The sequence below is a fragment of the Triticum aestivum genome, chromosome 5D, assembly GCF_018294505.1.
Source record: "Triticum aestivum cultivar Chinese Spring chromosome 5D, IWGSC CS RefSeq v2.1, whole genome shotgun sequence".
NCBI classification, from domain to species: domain Eukaryota; kingdom Viridiplantae; phylum Streptophyta; class Magnoliopsida; order Poales; family Poaceae; genus Triticum; species Triticum aestivum.
The window spans coordinates 493,629,919-493,644,102 of record NC_057808.1 but is presented as its reverse complement, the minus strand read 5'-3'; positions in this window follow the sequence as shown (position 1 = coordinate 493,644,102).

Sequence of the window (14,184 nt, the reverse complement as noted above, 5' to 3'; positions counted from 1 at the left end):
ACGAGCAAGTAACGGTAATAGTAACAAAAGTGCAAAAAGGTAGCTCAATCCTTTTGAGGCAAAGGACATGCCAAAACGGTCTCTTATAATAAGCAAAGCGTTCTTGAGGGTACACGGGAATTTCATCTAGTCACTTTCATCATGTTGATTCGATTCGTGTTTGCTACTTTGATAATTTGATATGTTGGTGGACCGGTGCTTAGGTGCTGTTCTTAATTGAACAAACCTCCTACTTATTATTAACCCCCTCGCAAGCATCCGCAACTATGAGAAAAGTATTAAGAATAAATTCTAACCATAGCATTAAACTTTTGGATCCAATCGGTCCCTTACAGAATAGCGCATAAACTAGGGTTTAAGCTTCTGTCACTCTCGCAACCCATCATCTAATAACTCCTCCACAATGCATTCCTTAGGCCCAAATATGGTGAAGTGTCATGTAGTCGACGTTCACATGACACCACTAAGGGAATCACAACATACATATTATCAAAATATCGAACACATATCAATTTCACATGATTACTTGCAACAAGATTTCTCCCGTGACCTCAAGAACAAAAGTAACTACTCACAAATGATAATCATGCTCAAGATCAGAGGGGTATTGAATAGCATATTGGATCTGAACATATAATCTTCCACCAAATAAACCATATAGTAATCAACTACAAGATGTAATCAACACTACTAGTCACCCACAGGTACCAATCTGAGGTTCCGGTACAAAGATTGAACACAAGAGATGAACTAGGTTTTGAGAGGAGATGGTGCTGTTGAAGATCCCTCCCCAAGATGGGAGAGTTGTTGGTGATGATGATGACGATGATTTCCCCCTCCGGGAGGGAAGTTCCCCCGATGGAACCGTTCCGCTGGAGGGCAAAAGTGCTCCTGCCCAAGTTCCGCCTCGAGACAGCGGCGCTCCATCCCGAAAGTACTCTCCTTATTTTTTCTAGGTCAAAATGACTTATATACCAGAAGAGGGGTACCGGAGGTGCGCTGGGCTGAGCACAACCCACCAGGGCGCGCTTGGGGGGCCAAGCGCACCCTGGTGTCTTGTGCTCACCAGGTGCCCCCCTCCGGTAGTTATTTGCTCCAGTATTTCTTATTTATTCCATAAAAATTCCTTGTGAAGTTTCATCTCATTTGGAGTTGTGCAGAATGGGTAGCCTGACGTAGCTTTTCCAGGTCCAGATTTCCAGCTGCCGGAATTCTCCCTCTTTGTGTGAACCTTGCATATTATGAGAGAAAAGGCATTCGAATTACTCCAAAAAGCATTATTATGCATAAAAAATTATAAATAACAGTAGGTAAACATGATGCAAAATGGACGTATTAGAATCAAACTTCTCATAGTATTCAATGCACTTTATATGAAAGTTTTTATTATATCCCTCTTGGATGCCAATCATATTAGGACTAAATTTATAACCAAAGCAAATTACCATGTTGTTTAAAGACTCTCAAAATAATATAAGTGAAGCATGAGAGTTTATTAATTTCTATAAAATAAAACCACCGCCGTGCTCTAAAAAGATATAAGTGAAGCACTAGAGCAAAATTGCCTAGCTCAAAAGATATAAGTGAAGCACATAGAGTATTCTAATAAATCACGATTCATGCGTGTGCCTCTCAAAAGGTGTGTACAGCAAGTATGATTGTGGCAAACTAAAAAGCAAAGACTCAAATCATACAAGACGCTCCAAGCAAAACACATATCATGTGGTGAATAAAAATATAGTCTCAAGTAAAGTTACCGATAGACGAAGACGAAAGAGGGGATGCCATCCAGGGCATCCCCAAGTTTAGGCTCTTGGTTGTCCTTGAATATTACCTTGGGGTGCCTTGGGCATCCCCAAGATTAGGCTCTTGCCACTCCTTATTCCATAGTCCATCAAATCCTTACCCAAAACTTGAAAACTTCACAACACAAAACTCAACAGAAAATCTCATAAGCTCCGTTAGTATAATCTATACTACTATATAGTGTACCAGTAACACAACATATGAGCCGTTGGATGTCTACAATCAAGGGCTCTCATTGATTGTCTCAAACTCAGTGAAACGTGGCACCATACATGCCTTTGGATCTTTCAATCCTGCGGCCAATAGTTCAAGGATTCGCAGGAGGACTCCCAATGCCCTGCCATCGTACCCACACTCTAGAATCCACCATGCCTTACCTTCGTACCATACCCACACTCCAGAACCCACCATGTCCTACCATGGGACCCACACTCTAGAACTTTCTTACGATTGTAGCTAGGTGGACTCAGAGTACATGCATGGGGCTGTGTTAAAAAAATGGTACAACATGGTTGTAGCCCGGACAATGAGGGAGAGAATTTTAAAATTGGTAAAAGTGTCTCGGCAAGCCCACATGTCTATCTAGGCTAGCACATACATATATCAGGCCTTTCCTTTTTCTTACCCATGACAATAGCGATTGCAATCAGAGGCACAAATGTATGAACAACGTATGGAGAATTACTACTATGTATTGTGTTGAACTGAATGTTTTGAGTCGATCTACATAAATATATGAACAACGTGTTTCACTATTTTTAAGCGCAATGTGTAACTTTTTGTGTGGGAACACTCTTTTTATACGTTGAACTGGATGTTTGAAGTCGATCTAGATGCCCTTGTGGCAGAGTATAAACAAAATAATAAGGAAAATTATGAAAATGTTCTGAAATGGCAGAAGGAAACTATAAAAATGAGAACGTGGAAATTTATTATTACTTCAAACTTCTTATTTCCCTTTCATTTATTGATAAATTATTTTGAATTTAAAATTTGAGAAATTGTAGGATTTCAAAGCACATCTGGAACATCTTTTTAAAAGGATTTTTTTTGCATAATAAGCTCCACGAATTTTCTATAGGATTTGAACAATATATCGTCATTTGAACACTCACTTAACTGACTTGGCGTTGCACCCATACATATTAGACTGACGTGCAGAGCACGTGCAAATTACTAGTAAGAAAATAAATCACCACCTTTCATACTGTTGTGAACTCATTCTTTATTTATATTGGTGTAATATCTATTGTATTCCAACTTATCCATGGTTCATACCCCCTGATACTACCCATAGAATCATCAAAATAAGCAAACAACACATAGAAAAGAGAATCTGTCAAAAACAGAGCAGTCTGTAGCAATGTTGGGGATATCGCTTATCGGGAACTTAACGGTTGACCCATGATAAGGGGTAAATCGGCCAGTTTATCGGCATATCGGCCGATTTACTGCCATATCGGCTGATTTATCGGCCGATTTATCTTATCGGTCAAACAACGGTAAGCGATAAATCGGACGATTTATCGGAATATCGGAAGATATCTTGAACAGTGGTCTGTAGTAATCTGGATAGTTCAAACACTTATGTAACTCCAAAAATTCAGAAAATTAGGAAAACAGCGGCAATTTGTATATAATTCTTGTGTAAAAAATTCAGAATTTTATCACGCTTCTGTGAGTTTTTAAAAATTATGGGACTGGGTGCAAAAGTTTCTGTTTTTCAGCAAGATCAAATCAACTATCACCATAAGCTATCCCAAAGGTCTTACTTGGCACAAACACTAATTAAAACACAAAACCACATCTAACCAGAGGCTAGATGAATTATTTATTGCAAAACAGAACCTAAAAAGCAAAAACAAAAAATAAAATTGGGTTGCCACCCAATAAGCGCTATTGTTTAACGCCCTTAGCTAGGCATAAAACACGAATAGATCTAGGTATAATTGTAGTAATGATAAGGCAAATCTCAAAAACTCATCTCATACTCCCTTCGTTCAGCAGCAAGTTTTCTTTGTGGTAAGCAAAAGTAATCAAAAGGGCTAAATTTAATGGGATAAGAATCCCCAAGATCAAGCTCTGCCCTTCATATTGTATAGCCAACTTATCATTGTAAGAGTTCTTTTGGCAAAAATTCATGAGCTTGTGTCCAAGAGAGAAACCCAATCCATTGTTTTGTATAGCAAAATTATCATTAAGCTCAGAAATTTTATCAAGTAAAACATCGGTAGGGACCCTCTTTCTTAAATTTTCATTATAAGCAACATGATCTAGAGATCATAAACGCATTATGTCCTCTGGGTTGAAGTGAATTCCCTCTATGGGAGGACGTCCACCATCTACTTTATAATGAACGAAAATTTCACTAGCTTCTTTCATAATAAATCTAAACTCATGTGCTAGAAATATAGTGGCGGCCCGCTTAACAGAAGAATGCTCAATATTAGAAAACTCTAGAAAAATCCTTTGTATGGATGGATGCATATGAACAAATTGTCTTTCGAGTTCAACTACGAGCAAAGATATAGCATCCGCAAGACTACTAGTTTCATGGAGAATAGATCCACCTAACGTGGGTAACGCACCGGCACAAGTAAAGAAATCTTGAATAACCCTTTTTCCAATAATATTGCCGCTACCTATGCGAAGTTTTTTAGTGTCCAAGATAGTAGATTCTTCATGAGGATTAGTATTAGCAAAAGCATCAAAGTTTCCCCCATCGTTACTACTATAGTTTTCAGCGATAACCTCTCCAATTTCAGACATGGTGGCAGCAAACGAACAACCCAAAAGGCAAATGAAGAAGACAAACGGAAGAGGGGCGAAGAAAAGGAAAATCTTTTCGAAAATCATTTTAGAAGTGGGGGAGAGGAAAACGAGAGGCGAATGGCGAATAATGTAATGCAAGAGATGAGAGTTTATGATGGGTACTTGGTATGTCTTGACTTGGCGTAGATCTCCCCGGCAACGGCGCCAAAAATTGGCAAGTTGACGAGAGACGAGTCTTGATTTGGCGTAAATCTCCCCGGCAACGGCGCCAGAAATTCTTCCTACTACTTCTTGAGCTTGCGTTGGTTTTTCCCTTGAAAAGGAAAGCGTGATGCAGCAAAGTAGAGATAAGTATTTCCCTCAGTTTGAGAACCAAGGTATCAATCCAGTAGGAGACAACGCACAAATCACCGAATACCTGCACAAACAATCAAACAACTTGCACCCAACACGATAAAGGGGTTGTCAATCCCTTCACGGTTACTTGCAAAAGTGAGATCTGATAGAGATAGATAAACAATAAGGTAAATATTTTTGGTATTTTTGGTTTATAGATCAGAAAGTAAAAGATTGCAAAAAAGAGTAGATCAGAAACTAATATTGTAGGTTGGAAACTTATATGATGGAAAATAGACCCGGTGGCCATAGGTTTCACTACAGGCTTCTCTCAAGATAGCAAATAATACGGTGGGTGAACAAATTACTGCCGAGCAATTGATAGAAAAGCGCAAAGTTATGATGGTATATAAGGCAATGATCATGAATATAGGCATCATGTCCGTGTCAAGTAGACCGGAACGATTCTGCATCTACTACTATTACTCCACACATCGACCGCTATCCAGCATGCATCTAGAGTATTAAGTTCATAAAGAATGGAGTAATGCATGAAGTAAGATGACATGATGTACAGGAATTAACTCAAGCAATATGATGAAAACCCCATCTTTTTATCCTCGATGGCAACGTGCCTTGTTGCCCCTACTGTCACTGGGAAGGACACCGCAAGATTGAACCCAAAGCTAAGCACTTCTCCCATTGCAAGAAAAACCAATCTAGTTGGCCAAACCAAATCGATAGTTCGAAGAGAATTACAAAGATATCAAATCATGCATAAAAGAATTCAGAGAAGATTCAAATAATATCCATAGATAAGCTGATCATAAATCCACAATTCATCGGATCTCGGCAAACACACCGCCAAAAAGTATTACATCGAATAGATCTCCAAGAACATCGAGGAGAACATGATATTGAGAATCAAAGAGAGAGAAGAAGCCATCTAGCTACTAGCTATGGACCCGTAGGTGTGTTGTAAACTACTCACGCTTCATCGGAAGGGCAATAGAGTTGATGTAGAAGCCCTCCGTGATCGAATCCCCCTCCGGCAGGGTGCCGGAAAAGGTCCCTAGATGGGATCTCACGGGTACAAAAGGTTGCAGCGGTGGAAAAGTGTTTTCGTGGATGCCTCTGGTGGTTTAGGGATATATGGGAATATATAGGCGAAAGAATTAGGTCAGGAGGTGCATGGGGGGCCCACAAGGGTGGCGGGTGCGCCCTACCCCCTGGGCGCGCCCTCCATCCTTGTGGCCGCCTCGTGGCTCCTCCGACTTCATCTTCAAGTCTTCTAGTCCAAGAAAAATCATCGCGAAGGTTTTATTCCGTTTGGTATTCCTTTTCTGCGAAACTCAAAAATAGGGAAAAAACAGGAACAGGCACTGGGCTATAGGTTAGTCCCAAAAATAATATAAAATAGCATATTAATGCATATAAAACATCCAAAACAGATAATATAATAGCATGGAACAATAAAAAATTATAGATACGTTGGAGACGTATCATTGCACCTGCTGAGATGGAAGATATTGATGTTACTATTAAGCTTGCCAATAGAGATACTATATCACCAATTGGTATTGTTAGAGATGTTGAAGTCTTGTGTGGGAAAATAAAATACCCTACTGATTTTCTTGTTCTTGGTTCCCCACAAGATGATTTTTGTCCCATTATATTTGGTAGACCTTTCTTGAACACTGTCAATGCTAAGATAGATTGTGAGAAAAAAATTGTTACGGTAACTTTTGGGGTTGCGTCTCATGATTTTAATTTCTCTAAATTTTGTAGACAACCCCATGGTGAATAATTGCCTAGTAAGGATGGAAATATTGGTCTTGCTTCTATTATCGTGCCTCCTGCCGATCCTTTAGAACAATATCTGCTAGACCATGAAAATGATATGTTTATGAATGAAAGAAACAAATTAGATGAAATATTCTTTATCCAAATGCCTATTTTGAAACACAATTTTGTCTGTTGAAATCCTTGGGGATCCTCCGCCACCCAAGGGTGATCCCGTGTTTGAGCTTAAACAATTACCTGATGCCTTGAAATATGCTTATCTTGATGAAAAGAGGATATATCCTAATATTATTAGTACTAACCTTTCAGAACATGAAGAAAAGAAATTATTGAAAACTCTGAAGAAGCATCGTGCCACTATTGGATATACTCTTGATGATCTTAAGGGCATTAGCCCCACTCCATGTCAGCACAAAATTAATATGGAGCCTGATGCTAAACCAGTTGTTGATCATCAACGACGGTTAAATCCTAAGATGAAAGAAGTGGTAAGAAGTGAAATACTAAAGCTTCTGGAGGCAGGTATAATTTATCCTATTGCTGATAGTAGATGGGTAAGTCCCGTTCACTGTGTCCCTAAGAAGGTAGGTATTACTGTTGTTCCTAATGATCAGAATGAATTGGTCCCACAAAGAATTGTTACAGGTTATAGGATGGTAATTTATTTTTGCAAATTAAACAAAGCTACTAGAAAAGATCATTATCCTCTACCTTTTATTGATCAAATGCTAGAAAGACTATCCAGACATACACATTTCTTCTTTCTAGATGGTTATTCTGGTTTTTCTCAAATACCTATGTCAAAAGAGGATAAAGAAAAAACCACTTCACTTTCCCTTTCGGTACTTTTGCTTAGATACGTATGCCTTTTGGTTTATACAATGCACCTGCTACCTTTCAAAGATTTACGACTGCTATATTCTCTCACTTCTCTGAAAAGATTGTTGAGGTTTTCATCGATGATTTCTTCATTTACGGAACTTCTTTTGATGATTGCTTAAGCAAACTTGATCGAGTTTCGCAGAGATGTGAAGAAACTAATCTTGTTTTGAATTGGGAGAAGTGCCACTTTATGGTTAATGAAAGTATTGTCTTAGGGCATAAAATTTCTGAAAGAGATATTGAAGTAGATAAAGCCAAAGTAGATGCTATTGAAAAGATGACGTGTCCTAAAGATATCAAAGGTATTAGAAGTTTCCTTGGTCATGCTGGTTTATATAGGAGGTTTATTAAGGACTTCTCTGAAATTTCTAGGCCTCTCACTAATCTCTTGCAAAAAAGGTTCCTTTTGTTTTTGATGATGATTGTGTAGAAGCATTTGAAATACTTAAGAAAGCCTTGATTTCTGCACCTATTGTTCAACCACCTGATTGGAATTTACCCTTTGAAATCATGTGTGTGATGCTAGTGATTATGCTATTGGTGCTGTTCTGGGACAAAGAGTTGATAAGAAATTGAATGTTATTCATTATGCCACTAAAACTCTAGACAGTGCCCAGAGAAATTATGCTACTAATGAAAAAGAGTTTTTAGCAGTTCTATTTGCTTCTGATAAGTTCAGATCTTATATTGTTGATTCCAAAGTAACTGTTCACACTGATCATGCTGCTATTAAATATCTTATGGAAAAGAAAGATGCTAAACCTAGACTTATTAGATGGGTTCTCTTGCTGCAAGAATTTGACCTGCATATTATTGATAGAAAGGGAGCTGAGAACCCAGTTGTAGACAACTTGTCTAGGTTAGAAAATGTTCTTGATGACCCACTACCTATTGACGATAGTTTTCCGGATGAACAATTAGTTGTCACAAATGCTTCTCGTAGTGCTCCATGGTATGCCGACTATGCTAATTACATTGTTGCTAAATTTATACCACCTAGTTTCACATACCAGCAAAAGGAAAAGTTCTTCTATGATTTAAGACATTTCTTTTGGGATGACCCACACCTTTATAAAGAAGGAGTAGATGGTGTTATTAAACGTTGTGTACCTGAGCATGAAAAGGAACAGATCCTACGCAAGTATCACTCCGAGGCCTACGGAGGACACCATGCTGGAGATAGAACTACACACAAGGTATTACAATCTGGCTTTTATTGGCCTACTCTCTTCAAGGATGCTCGTAAGTTTGTCTTGTCTTGTGATGAATGTCAAGGGATTGGCAATATTAGTAGACGTCAGGAAATGCCTATTAAATCACTTGTTATTGAACCATTTGATGTTTGGGGCTTTGATTATATGGGACTTTTTCCTTCCTCTAATGGGTATACACATATTTTAGTTGCTGTTTATTACGTTACTAAGTGGATAGAAGCTATTCCAACTAGTAGTGCTGATCATAACACTTCTATTAAGATGCTTAAAGAATTTATTTTTCCGAGGTTTGGAGTCCCTAGATATTTGATGATTGATGGTGGTTCACATTTTATTCATGGTGCTTTCCGTAAAATGCTTGCTAAATATGATGTCAACCATAGAATTGCATCTCCTTATCACCCTCGGTCTAGTGGTCAAGTAGAATTGAGAAATAGAGAGATTAAATTGATTTTGCAAAACAATGTTAATAGATCTAGAAAGAATTGGTCTAAGAAACTTGATGATGCATTATGGGCTTATATAACTGCTTATAAAAACCCTATGGGCATGTCTCCGTATAAAATGGTTTACGGAAAAGCATGTCACTTACCTCTTGAACTAGAACATAAAGCTTATTGGGAAATCAAAGAGCTAAATTATGATTTCAAACTTGCCTGTGAAAAGAGGTTATTTGACATAAGCTCACTTGATGAATGGAGAACCCAAGCCTATGAGAATGCCAATTTGTTTAAAGAAAAAGTTAAAATATTGCATGACAAAAGGATATAAAAGCATGAATTTAATGTAGGTGATCATGTCTTGCTATACAACTCTCGTTTAAGATTTTTTGCAGGAAAGCTTCTCTCTAAGTGGGAAGGTCCTTACATTATCGAGGAGGTTTATTGTTCCGGTGCCATCAAGACCAACAACGCCGAAGGCACTTACCTGAAGGTGGTAAACGGTCAAAGGATCAAACATTATATTTCAGGTACCCCCATAAATGTTGAAACCAATATTATTAATACCATAACACCGGAGGAGTACATAAGGGAGACTTTTCAGAACGATTCAGACTCCGAAAAGGAATAGGTATGTGGTACGGTAAGTAAATCGACTCCAAAACGTTTCCAATGGCAATTTTTCTCAGTTTTGGAATATTTAAAAAATTAGGAAAATTAAAAGTAGTCCGAAGAGTGCACGAGGAAGCAACAAGGTAGGGGGGCGCGCCCTACCCCCTGAGCGCGCCCATGTGCCTTGTGGCCACCTCGTGTGCCCTCCGGACTCTGTTTTCTTGCACAACACTTCTTTTGATCAGTAAAAATTCATTATATAATCTCCCGAAGGTTTTGACCACCGTACCATGATGAAATCCACTGTTCTTATTTCGAGCTGTTTTTGGACAGATCTAGATCTCAATGACGTCCGCAAGTGCTCCGAAGGACATGTTCATCGAGAAGATCATCAATCCCTACCTCGCGGAGGTGCTGCAACACCCTCAAACCATCAAGATGCATGAGGGGTGCTGCACATCCGCGATGTTCAAGGGCCAAAGAAGACTGGAAGCATGGAGACAAGGCTCGAAGCAATGGAGCAACAAGTCTTCAAGTGCCAAGGGATGGTGGAACGCGGACTCAATGACAATCACTCCATGATCGTGCAATTTACCCGTGACCACAAGTTGGATGCAAGAACATCGGAGAGGCCATCTTCAAGCTTCACGAGAAAATCGAGCATCTCCAAGCCCAGATCTATGACCTGCAAAACCAAAAATGTGAGTATGAATACAGATTTAAGAGGATGAGTTTGGCTGTAGATTTGAGGATCCCGGAGACTCGTTCATCTTTCTATGATGGTGAACCTATGCCTTGGAAGATGGAGGACAAGCCTACAACATCATCAACTCTATCATCACCACCTTCGAAGAAAGAGATCTAAATACATGGGTATGGGCACTCCCCTTGGCTACTGCCAAGCTTGGGGGAGGTGCCCCGGTATCGTATCACCATCACACCTTTACCTTTATCGTTCTTCTTAGTTCGATCATTTTGGTTATATCTTGATCTAGTAGAATAAAGTTTTTAGTATGATCTAGCTTTGAGTTTTGTTTTGAGATCATATAATGGTCTTATGGGGAGTGATGACTTCACATATAAAGAGTATGATGAATAAAAGTTGTTGAGAGTTGACAAACATAGTTTTGGTCATTGTTGCAATTAATAGGAAGTAATAAAGAAAGAGAGGTTTCACATATAAATACATTATCTTGGACATCTTTTGTGATTGTGAGCACTCATTAAAATATGACATGCTAAAAGGTTGATGTTGGACAAGGAAGACAACATAATGGGTTATGTTTTCTTATATCCAAATAGAAGTTATATTGTCATGGATCCTCCGACATGTTGAGCTTGCTTTTCCCTCTTATGCTAGCCAAATCCTTTGCACCAAGTAGAGATACTACCTGTGCATCCAAACATCCCTTAACCCAGTTTTGCCATGAGAGTCCACCATACCTACCTATGGATTGAGTAAGATCCTTCAAGTAAGTTGTCATCGGTGCAAGCAATAAAAATTGCTCTCTAAATATGTATGATCTTTTAGTGTGGAGAAAATAAGCTTTATACGAACTTGTGATATATGGGAGAAATAAAAGCGACGGACTGCATAATAAAGTTCTTTATCACAAGCGGCAATATGAAGTGACGTTCTTTTGCATTAAGATTTTGTGCATCCAACCCTAAAAGCGCATGACAACCTCTGCTTCCCTCTGCGAAGGGCGTGTCTTTTATTTTTACCTCTTACCCTTACAAGAGTCATGGTGATCTTCACCCTTTTCTTTTTACACTTTTTCTTTTTTAGCAAGCACTATGTGTTGGAGAAAGATCCAAATATATATATCCACTCGGATGTAGGCTATCATAAAGCATTATTGTTGACATTACCCTTGAGGTAAAAGGTTGGGAGGCGAAACTATAAGCCCCTATCTTTCTCTGTGTCCAACTGGGGCTTTAAAGTCATAAGTATCGCGTGAGTGTTAACAATTGTGAAAGATTAAAAGATCATTGAGTATGTAGACCTGCTACACAAAAGCTCTTACATTGACTCTTTTCCGATGTTATGATAAATTGCAATTGCTTCAATGACTAAGATCATAGTTTGTTAGTTTTCAATGAAGTTTTTGATTCATACTTTACCTTGTGAATGAATTGTTACTTTAGCATAAGAAATTATATGATAATATATGTTGTTGTTCTAAAGATGATCATGATGCCTTCATGTCCGTATTTTATTTTTATCAACACCTCTATCTCTAAACATGTGGACATATTTATTGATTTCGGCTTCCGCTTGAGGACAAGCGAGGTCTAAGCTTGGGGGAGTTGATACGTCCATTTTGCATCATGCTTTTATATTGATATTTATTGCATTATGGGCTGTTATTACACATTATGGCACAATACTTATGCCCTTTCTCTCTTATTTTACAAGGTTTACACAAAGAGGGAGAATGCTGGCAGCTGGAATTCTGGACTGGAAAGGAGCAAATCTGAGAGATCTATTCTGCACAACTCCAAAAGTCCTGAAATTTTACGAAGAATTATTTTGGAATATATAAAAAATATTGGGCGAAGAAAGTACCAGAGGGGACCCACCAGGTAGCCACAAGGGTGGTGGGTGCACCCCTGGCTTGTGGGCCACCTGGCAGGCCTCTGGTGCCCATCTTCTGCTATATGATGTCTTTTGACCTGGAAAAAAATCAAGAGGAAGCTTTCGGGACGAAGCGCCGCCGTCTCGAGGCGGAACCTGGGCAGAAGCAATCTAGGGCTCCGGCGGAGCTGATCTGTCGGGGAAACTTCCCTCCCGGAGGGGGAAATCGAAGCCATTGTCATCACCAACGATCCTCTCATCGAGAGGGGGTCAATCTCCATCAACATCTTCACCAGCACCATCTCCTCTCAAACCCTAGTTCATCTCTTGTATCCGATCTTTGTCTCAAAACCTCAGATTGGTACCTATGGGTTGCTAGTAGTGTTGATTACTCCTTGTAGTTGATGCTAGTTGGTTTATTCTGTGCAAGATCGTATGTTCAGATCCTTAATGCTATTCAATACCCCTTTGATTATGAACATGAATATGCTTTGTGAGTAGTTACGTTTGTTCCTGAGGACATGGGAGAAGTCTTGTTATAAGTAATCATGTGAATTTGGTATTCGTTCGATATTTTGATGAGATGTATGTTATCTCTCCTCTAGTGGTGTTATGTGAATGTCGACTACATGACACTTCACCATGATTTGGCCCTAGGGGAAGGCATTGGGAAGTAATAAGTAGATGATGGGTTGCTAGAGTGACAGAAGCTTAAACCCTAGTTCATGCGTTGTTTCGTAAGGGGCTGATTTGGATCCATATGTTTCATGCTATGGTTAGATTTATCTTAATTCTTCTTTCATAGTTGCGGATGCTTGCGAGAGGGGTTAATCATAAGTGGGAGGCTTGTCCAAGTAAGGATAGCACCGAAGCACCGGTCCACCCACATATCAAATTATCAAAGTAACAAACGCGAATCATATAAGCATGATGAAAACTAACTTGACAATAATTCCCATGTGTCCTCGGGAGCGCTTTGCATTATATAAGAGTTCGTCTAGGCTTGTCCTTTGCTACAAAAAGGATTGGACCACCTTGCTGCACCTTTGTTACACTTGTTACTTGTTACCCGCTACGAATTATCTTATCACAAAACTATCTATTACCGATAATTTCAGTGCTTGCAGAGAATACCTTGCTAAAAATTGCTTGTCATTTCCTTCTGCTCCTCGTTGGGTTCGACACTCTTACTTACCGAAAGGACTACGATAGATCCCCTAACTTGTGGGTCATCAGTTCCCCTAGAACCCAAATCAAGGTGTCCAAGCTGCCCAAAGAGAGACGCCAGAAGCAGACCCGCACGCAACGGAGGCCCTACCACCCAAGCACCGTCGCCGGCAGCGGCAAGACATAACGCCGGACGAGAGATGTTGGACGAAGGCGCTGAACCACGAAGAAGGCCGAAAATGGCAGCACCATACACCAGTCAAGGATAGGAATCGCCGGACCACCGGCGTCGAGAAGGATACCGATCCCTTTACACCAATGGCCGGGACCAACCACACCAGGGACAGAGCAGGCGCCGGAGATGTAGCCTGGCCACACCGTCATCAAACCACCGCCACCTCCACCACCGCTTGAGCAGCCCCCGAACGACGCCTTCAGGAAGGAGCACGCCACCACGGTGTCGTCGTCGCTTGGAACAGAGGGTTTGAGGCTTTCACCTGAGCTCCTGGGAGGGATGGAAGGAAGGGGATCCTCTCCGAAGCCTCCAACAAGGGGAACAACACCCAAAGGCACC